This window comes from Eurosta solidaginis, chromosome 5 (assembly GCF_040869045.1).
Source record: "Eurosta solidaginis isolate ZX-2024a chromosome 5, ASM4086904v1, whole genome shotgun sequence".
NCBI lineage: Eukaryota > Metazoa > Arthropoda > Insecta > Diptera > Tephritidae > Eurosta > Eurosta solidaginis.
Genome location: NC_090323.1, coordinates 93,457,713 through 93,466,848, shown reverse-complemented (window position 1 = coordinate 93,466,848; position 9,136 = coordinate 93,457,713). Strand labels below are relative to the sequence as shown.

General features: G+C 43.7%; 1 pseudogene; it reads right to left on the bottom strand.

The window, feature by feature from the left end:
* Positions 1–267: 267 nt before the first annotated feature.
* Positions 268–8,891, bottom strand: LOC137254220 (large ribosomal subunit protein mL64-like; annotated as a pseudogene).
* Between the last annotated feature and the right edge of the window lie 245 nt (positions 8,892–9,136).

The window sequence follows — 9,136 nt, the reverse complement described above, 5'->3', positions numbered from 1 at the left end:
AATGCGCAAATTTTCTACCTATGGGTTTCCTTGGTTCGTTTGTAACCACTGCAGTGTATTTAACGCCTGCACCACTGACAAAATCAATTCGTCATCTCCGATTCGTGTCTGCTCTAGACAAAATTTAATTCGTCACTTGCAGTCTGAAATCAGGTAATTAGATCTGCTTTGATTATTTCTGATATGCACAATTGAATGTGCTAATTCAGGTTTATTTACTCTACCTTCGATTTGTTTCTTTCGGTTATCGTATCTATTTATCAATAGCACAATTTAATGTGTCTCAGTTTTAGCGAAATATCTGTAACGAAACATTTTCTCGTTATCAATACTGCAAATTCAGCGAGTACGTATTCGTCTGAACAGAATCCACAAAAGAAAATGGCCGACACTGCCGCCACTTCCAATTTTGAAAAACTAATTTTTATTTTCGATCTTTCGATCCCATCCTCGTCGTGTAATAACTCACCTGTTGTGCTATGCGTACACAATAATGAGTCACACAAATACGTTAATAAAGTATATTTAATTATAGTTGAATGTTGCACAAATATTAAGGGCTCGTAGCCAATGAGTTCACAACCATACCGTAATTCATATATTCAACTAACTAGGTAACTAACAACTACTCGCTGGTCTTCATCAAACGTCATCCACTGTCATGAGTGCACGCACACACACATACAGGTCTATACAGAGCTGACTGCCAACTTTGTCAACATTTTATCTTGCTGGGCCCTATGTTTAGCCTCCTTTTGTTTTTTTCCTCACGTTCTTTTTGTTCCAGCATTTCTTTGAAGCTGTCATCCTTAGGGTCTACTTTGAAACCGAAGTGCCTTCGTACTTCTTTTATTAACCTTTGCTTTTCCTGTTTTATAGCTAATACTTCAGCTTCCTTTTTGAAGATCCTATTTTGCATTTCTACTTTCCACTGTTCAAGTTTTATCAATTTGTTAGCAATTTCGGTCTCCCTCCGCTCAATTAATTCCTTACGATATTATTCAATGGCCTTGGCATTTATTATTAATTGGTCAAAAGAACAGGGTTCCTTTGCCAGAACTCACTGTATCTTTTCGACGCATATTGAAACAGATATTGGGACATATTCCTGTCAGCAACCCATAACGTCCAAAAACTTTCTTTTATATTTTTCAGTTAAATGAATCCACGAACACGGCCATTATACGGCAATATTTCCAACAGAACATTTCTATTTTGCTGCAATAATTTGGCCATATCATGTTTGTTGAATCCTCTTTCCTTAGAAGAGTAGTTGTGGACTTGTAGTTGAGTGCATGTGTTTGAACACTATTTTTCCCGTTTTTGGCAAGCACGTTCATTTTATAAATATTTGTTAACCACATATTAACGCCAAATATGCAATATTATTATTGTAGATGTATGAATGTCGAGATGGTCTTTATGGCAGCATCACATTAGCATTTTTGTGATATAGGTACAATCAATTTACAGGTCATGATACAAAAAACGGAGGTAATTCCATTTAGTGTGACCAAAGAGGATAGATACAATAAGAGCCGTAACTCATTATTTTGTGGCGAGTATTTCGCTGGAAATTGAAAAAAATTGATGCCGAATGTTTTCTGAGAGGGACATATTTAATTGTCTCGCATTTATCCATGCCGCGTAGGCCCTTGTGCAACTGTGATTTTTGGAAAGAGAATTAAATAGTTTAATTAAATACAGTCCAAAAAATAAACAAAAATATCCCACGAAAATGTATAGAAGAAATTTATAAACATCTCGCCCAAAAAAAAAAATAACCGACTACCTCTCAGTATACATCGAGTAAATGCCAAAAAAATAACGAGTGACGGCTCTTATTGTATTTATCCTCTTTGGTGTGACGTTAGCCACTTGACTTTTGCGGGGAAAATGACAATTTCACCAAAAACAAGCTACCAGTTTTTCAATCTGGTTACGATTTTTTCTAATTTTGATGGATTTCATATTAAATGGAAATATTTTAATACGAAACATCAGCCTAGAAAAGAAGGTTTTTATAAGTTTTTCGAGCTGCAGAAAGTTGTTTTGGTGGAAGAAATATGGATGGAAGTATGCAAAGCAAGTGAATATATCCTTCTTAAGTGTCCGTTCGTTTGCTCAGAGCATTTTGACAAAACATACACGTTTGTCAATTGCTTGCTCAAAGGAATTTCTTGATAAATTGGCTACAATTCCACACACCCGGACTTGGCATGGCGTAGCCCAGGGTTATTTTTTATAAGCGGGCCCGAAGGCCGCCTATGCAGAAAGGTGTTCTACGCAGAATTACTGTGCATGGCGCAGCCGGTGTTGGATCGGCTAACATAACAATAAACATAAGAGTTATAAGGTAATATCAGCTCGTTCACGAATGCAAAAAAGAGCTTTTTCAAATTTTTGGTAAATAAACACTAGAAAAGTTAAGGATATATATACATCAGATGAAACGTATTTTTATAGGTTATTTTTCGATTTTTTAATTTTTGAAATTCATCCACTAGTTTCGGAGATATTTTGATTTGAAAAATTCATAATTTCGCCTTTTGACATGGAATTACCCCCAAACCTTTCATTTGCACCAAAAAAGAAATATACCATTGGAATCAGCACAAAAATCTCTATAAAGTCCGATTTTTTTTTTTTTTTTTGACAAATGTATGTATTCTGCACTTGTTACTAATTTTTTTATTTATTGTATAATTCAAGCGTTGCGCCTTAGGAGGGAATTTTTAAACCATTTTTTAGGATATCCTGTAGCTCTTCAAGTTAGCCACTATTTATGAGAGCGTTTTTGCCCGTTGTACCAGGGGTCACCTTGAGGCAGCCCCATCTATACACATTCTGTGCCCTTTTAGCATTGACATAGATGTGCAGACTTTGTAGGTACACTTTTTCTCAACATGACTTGAGAAATATTCACTGTGGGGTATTATAATAGGGCCATGCTAGAACAACAGGATTTTTCGTGTATTTTTTTCTGTCTAGAGGTCAAGCTGCCATAGATATATGAGTCATTAACCAATGTATGAGTCATTATCCACTATTTTTCAATAAAATTGCATGTTTACTGTATTCTCAATCGATATATATGCATATAATTCGTGCTAAAGCATATTATTATTGCCTCAGATTACCATTTTTCGCTTCCCAAGGCCGTCGGTTCTATATACCGGAGCGACTCGGGATTTTCCCCGAACAAGGACTGCCATTTCAGTGTAACCCCGTTTAATTTGTTGCGTCCCTCCCACAAATTGTCATCCTCCCAGCAGCTCCTTGCAGCGGGACCGCTCCATATTCTCTTGCTCCGGGAAGATATCGAACCCAATCCGGGTCCGTCTCCTGACCCCTCTGCCGGAACATAATCTTTTTAGAACGGTCATAATCTTTCCAGTGTGTCTCGTGTAAGGGATGGTTGCATCGGACAGGTTATTCTGGGCTAGACCCCAAAACCAGACGTCCACGTAACTTCTATAAATCTTTTGTGGCTCCTTGCTGTTCACGTCCTAGGACGTCCCGTAGTCTGCGCCTTTGCGCTCCCGCTACCCTCCAGCAGCCCCGCTGCTCAGCAAGCCACAACAAGTACCCGCTGTTGCTCGCGCCCTCCGGCGCCACCAACTCATACGGCTGCTCTCACTCATACCTGCAATATCCGTAGTAGAGTCGCGAGCAATTCCGAGCATCAGCCCCTGCCCCCGTCTTCTTCCACTCTTTTCCGGCAGCATTTGTGTAGGTCAGGGAAACAGACTCTTAGTTCCTACCGGGAGGTTGCACCGTTTGCCAGCACAGAATATATACCTTTGCGACATCCGCACAATGCAGCTTCTGCCATGGACGGAGCCACATTCCTAGATGTTCTGGTCACCGCGGCGGCAACCCCCCGACTGGTTTCATTGCGGCATGTTGCCAGGCCGCATACCCAAATACACCAGGTTTCCCAATGCCCACCCAAGGACGTCTAGTCCCAGGCCTCAACAGCAATCGCGCTCTGGCCTTCCACAACCCAGGCGTAGTCACCCGTCACTTATTCCCAGAGTGACGACGTCTCCCCCTGTAATGGATTAACTGGGAAGATCACGGAGATAGTCGACTTCATGAAGCGGCACAACATCCGCATTGCTGCGATTCAAGAGACTAAACTCACAGCAAGATCTGCATTGCAGACCTTTTCTGGGTATAATGTCCACAGAAAAGATTGCGAGAACGGAAATGGAGGCGGCCTCGCGTTTATCATACACCACACTGTGCAATATCATATATTTGATCCCGACATCGACCGCAGGGACAGTGTCTTAGAACGTCAAGGATTATCTGTCCGGTCGGGCGATGCACATTTAGAAATCATCAACATCTACATCCCTCCTGTCACCTGTTGCCCCAGTGGATACCGCCCTAATATCAGCGGCGTACTCATTGGAAACAATCGCATTATCTTTGGCGATTTCAATGCCCATCACGATCTATGGCATTCAAACTTGCGGGTGGACAGTAGGGGTGAGATGTTAGCGGATCAAATAGAAGAAACGACGTTCTGCACTATAAACGGAGACGCCCCCCACGTATGGTAGGAAGCTGTCACAGTTCGCCGGATATTTCAATCGTGAGCGCAGAGCTCATAAACTGCGTCAACTGGCAGCCAATGGTAACATTGGCATCCGACCACCTGCCAATACTTATTTCGCTCGAGCGTCCCGCCGACTTCATCTTAGCAGAAAAACGCACTTTCATTAACTTTAAAAAAGGAAAGTGGGACGAATACAAATACTTTACAGACAACCGCTTTCCTGCCCTACCTATCCCAACTGATGCCCGCCAAGTGGAGCGTGCTTTACGCAAGGTTATTGAATCCGCCTCGCCTCGTTTCATTCCCGCCGGTAGAATTCCCGAAATTCGGCCCACTTCCCGGCAGAGGCCGCAAGTTTAGCGAGAGAACGTGACCTTATAAGACAGCTCTATCCCGGCGACCCCCAAATAAGGGATATAACCCAACGCAGCAGATTGCTTGTGGATGAACACAAACACACGAAATGGGAGGAGCACCTAAGCGGTTGTAACCTTTCTTCCGCTGTAGGTAAACTTTGGTTCACTGTAAAGTCGCTATCGAATCCGTCTAGGCACAATGGCAAAGTTCCCATCGCCTTTGGCGACAAAGTGCTCTCGGATGCGAAAAAATGCGCAAGCGCTTTCTGCCGACAATACATAATGCATTCTACGGTCGACAAAAATAGACGGAGAGCCAACAGACACGCACGTAAACATAAGTCCAGCACGTCACCAATTACCATCACCGCCAAGGAGGTTGAGGATGCCATCGGTCATGCTAAACCATCCATAGCAGTGGGCCCAGAAGGCATAGCCATGCCGATGCTTAAAAGCCTAGGAAAAGAGGGTTTCAAATATTTAGCACATGTCTTCAACCTGTCTCTTTCCACCTTTGTCATACCCGAAAAATGGAAAATGGCCAAGGTGGTCCCGCTACTAAAGCCTGGGAAACCAGCCAACATAGGAGAGTCATATCGCCCGATATCTCTCCTATCGCCAGTAGCCAAGACGCTTGAAGCCATTTTGCTCCCCCACTTCAAAGCAAATTTGCAGATAGCCTGTCATCAGCATGGCTTTAGAAAACTCCATAGCACCACCACCGCGCTAAATGCCATTAGCACCCAGATAAATTGTGGTTTAAATCAGAAGCCCCACCATAGAATAGTACTCGTAGCGCTAGACCTACCAAAAGCTTTTGATACGGTCAACCATGGCACGTTACTGCAAGACTTGGAAGGGTCTACCCTTCCCCATGTCTTAAAAGGTGGACCGTAAATTATCTGGGTGTTCGGCAGGCATCGGTGCAATTCAGAAACGAAATATCAAAGCCAAGAAGGATTAAACAAGGGTGGTGTCCTATCCCCACTTTTGTTTAATTTTTACATATCAAAACTACCTTCGCCACCAGAAGGAGTTACTATCGTTTCTTACGCCGATGACTGCACAAAAATGGCCACAGGCCCGGGCCCAAAGATCGATGAGCTTTGCAACAGAATCAACGGCTACCTCCCTGATCTCACCAGTTTTTTGCCTCACGAAACCTGGCATTCTCATGACTAAATCATCCGCGACCCTATTTACAACTTGGACGTCCCAAATGTCGACCATTTTGAACATCCACGTCGATCGCACTACGCTACCGACTGTCCTACACCCCAAAATCTTGGGTGTGATGTTTGATCAGGATCTACATTTTGGTGAGCACGCAGCCGCAATTGTTCCGAAAATCCAGAGCCGTAACAAAATCCATAAATCCCTTGCTGGCAGTACCTGGGGAAAAGATAAAGAAGGCAATTGGCCAGCCGATTGCATGCTACGCGTCCCCGATATGGTCGCCACGCTTAAAGATTACTCTCTGGAAGGAGCTATAGGCCTGCCAAAAAAAATACTACCCCCAGAACCGCCACGGGTTGTCTTCTTATGACCCCATCAGGGAGAGGAATGAAATGCTAACCAAACAGTTCCTGTTGAATACCCAGAAACCTCGGCATCTCAACAGACATCTGAGTGATGATGATGAAATACGGCGCCTGAGAAAAAAGCCGTATGAAGCTAAAAAACACAGCAGGTCCTCAGTGAACTCCACAAACAGGCGTCGGACCTCTATGTCAGGAATTACCCGGTGAATCCTGTACTCAAATAACAGTACCCTAAACTTGCAGAAGAGGAACGCACATTGCCTAGGGAAACGCGAGTCACTCTAGCTCAACTACGACCTGGATACTGTAACAAGTTAAACTCTTACCTAGCCAGAATCAAACCCGACATTCAAAATGTATGCCATGCTTGCGATGTGTCTCACATGACGTCCACCCCTGTTGAAACAGCAAGTTTCCTTGGACTCCCGCTAGAGGATATTGATGACAATTTGTGATGTTGTTGTTGTTGTAGCAGTGCTTCGCCCCATCTAATAGGTGTGACCGATCATTTAGTCGAAACTTCCCAATTCGACGCTTCCCAAGGCAGTCGGTTCTATGTACCGGAGCGACTCGGCCGATCAAGGACTGTCATTTCAGTATAACCCCATTTAATTTGTTGCATCCCTCCCACAAATTGTCATCCTCCCAGCAGTTCCTTGCAGCGGGACTGCTCCATATTCTCTTGCTCCGGGAAGGTAACGAACCCAATCCGGGTACGTCTCCTGACCCTGGTCCTGAGAAATGGTTTTGCTGCATCTGCCGGGAAAGAATCTTTTTAGGACGGTCATACTCTTGTCAGTGTGTCTCGTGTAAGGCATGGTTGCATCGGACAGGCTGTTCTGGGCTAGATCCCAAAACCAGACGTCCACGTAACTTCTATAAATCTTTTGTGGCTCCTTGCTGTTCACGCCCTAGGGCGTCCCGTAGTCTACGCCTTAGCGCTCCCACTACCTTCCAGCAGCCCCACTGTTCAGCAAGCCACAACAAGTACCCGCGGCTGCTCGCGCCTCACGGCGCCACCAACTCATACGGCTGCTCCCACTCATACCTACAGCCTGCGTAGTAGAATCGGGAGCAATGCCGAGCATCAGCCCCTGCCCCCGTCTTCTCCCCCCCCCCCCTGTTTTCCGGCAGAAATTGTGTAGGTCAGGGAAACAGACTCTTAGTCCCTACCGGGAGGTTGCACGGTTTGCCTTTGCTGGCATATATGTTTGCGACATCTGTTCAATGCAGCTCCTTCCTAGATGTTCTGGCCTCCGCGACGGCAACCCCCCGACGGGTTTCATTGCGCCATGTTGCCAGGCCGCATACCCAAATACACCGGGTACTTCAATGCTTACCCAAGGACGTCCAGTCCCAGGGCCACAACTGCAGTTGCGTCCTAGCCTTACACAAATACACCGTGTACCCCAATGCTTACCCAAGGACGTCCAGTCCCAGGGCCACAACAGCAGTTGCGTCCTAGCCTTCCACAACCCAGGCATAGTCACCAGTCACTTACTCCCAGAGTGACGACGTCTCCCCCTATATGTTGTAGATTAAATAGGCTACACGTGTTGGATTCTTATGATTACCTCTTTATTCCATGAGATGTACAAGTGGAAAAGGAAGTTATGGTTTTACATCTATAACTATATCTATAATACCAGAGATGAGTACAAATATAAATATATCGATGAAATACATAGAGCTGCCATCTATTATTAATTACAGCTGTCACATCTTCCCTCTTAAATAACTTAAATTAAATTGGTCGTTTTACAATTTCGTTATGGTCTTAAGTTTGATTTGTTACTCGACATAGTTATCTAGATATTCAGGTTTTCTTATCTCTCTACCCGAACGGGTGCGCATGTATTGTTCAGGATTCCCTCCGTGCGTTACGTTTGTGTTAGGGATAAGATAGCTATGTTCAGTATCTGTGTCTATGGGATCGTTAGCATCATGTTGCGTCCTATCGCTATCGTGATCATAGGTGTTATCCTTTTGATCTACATTTTGCTCATTGCTTTCGCTTTTGTTCATACCAATTGGACCATATAGGTGTCTACGATTTCTTTCTATCTTTTTTCCATTTGCCTATGTTACTTCATATGATCGGGGTCTGTTACAAATCTTGCTTATTCTACCTGGAACTAATGGTTTATTCAATTCTTTTCTTACGTGAACTTTATCATTTATTTTTAATGGTCTATGATCACGTGCACCCCTATCATATTGCTCTTTTTGCCTTAGTTGTATTTTAATCAATTTCTCTCTTGTTTCCCTATTCTCACTTTCTCTTTCAAGACTTCTGTTATTTGGTAGGATTCCTCTAATCTTCCTGCCGAACATGATCTCATTCGGAGATTTTACGCCCTTGCCTATCGGTGTGTTCCTGTATTCTAACATTGCCAGATTCGGATCCTTGCTTGGATCTTCATCCATTTTCTTAAACATTCTTTTCGTTGTGCCTATATGTCTCTCTACCATTCCATTTGATTGTGAATAATTTACACTGGAGGTTTTCCAGGCGAAGTCCCAGTCTCTGGCAAACTTCGACATTTCCAGGCTATTAAGTTGTGTTCCAGGGTCTGAATATACAGTATGTGGGATTCCATACCTTGCAAACTGGAATTTTAGCACAGCTATCACTGAGCTGCTAGACATGTCCCTCAACTTTGCAACTTCTA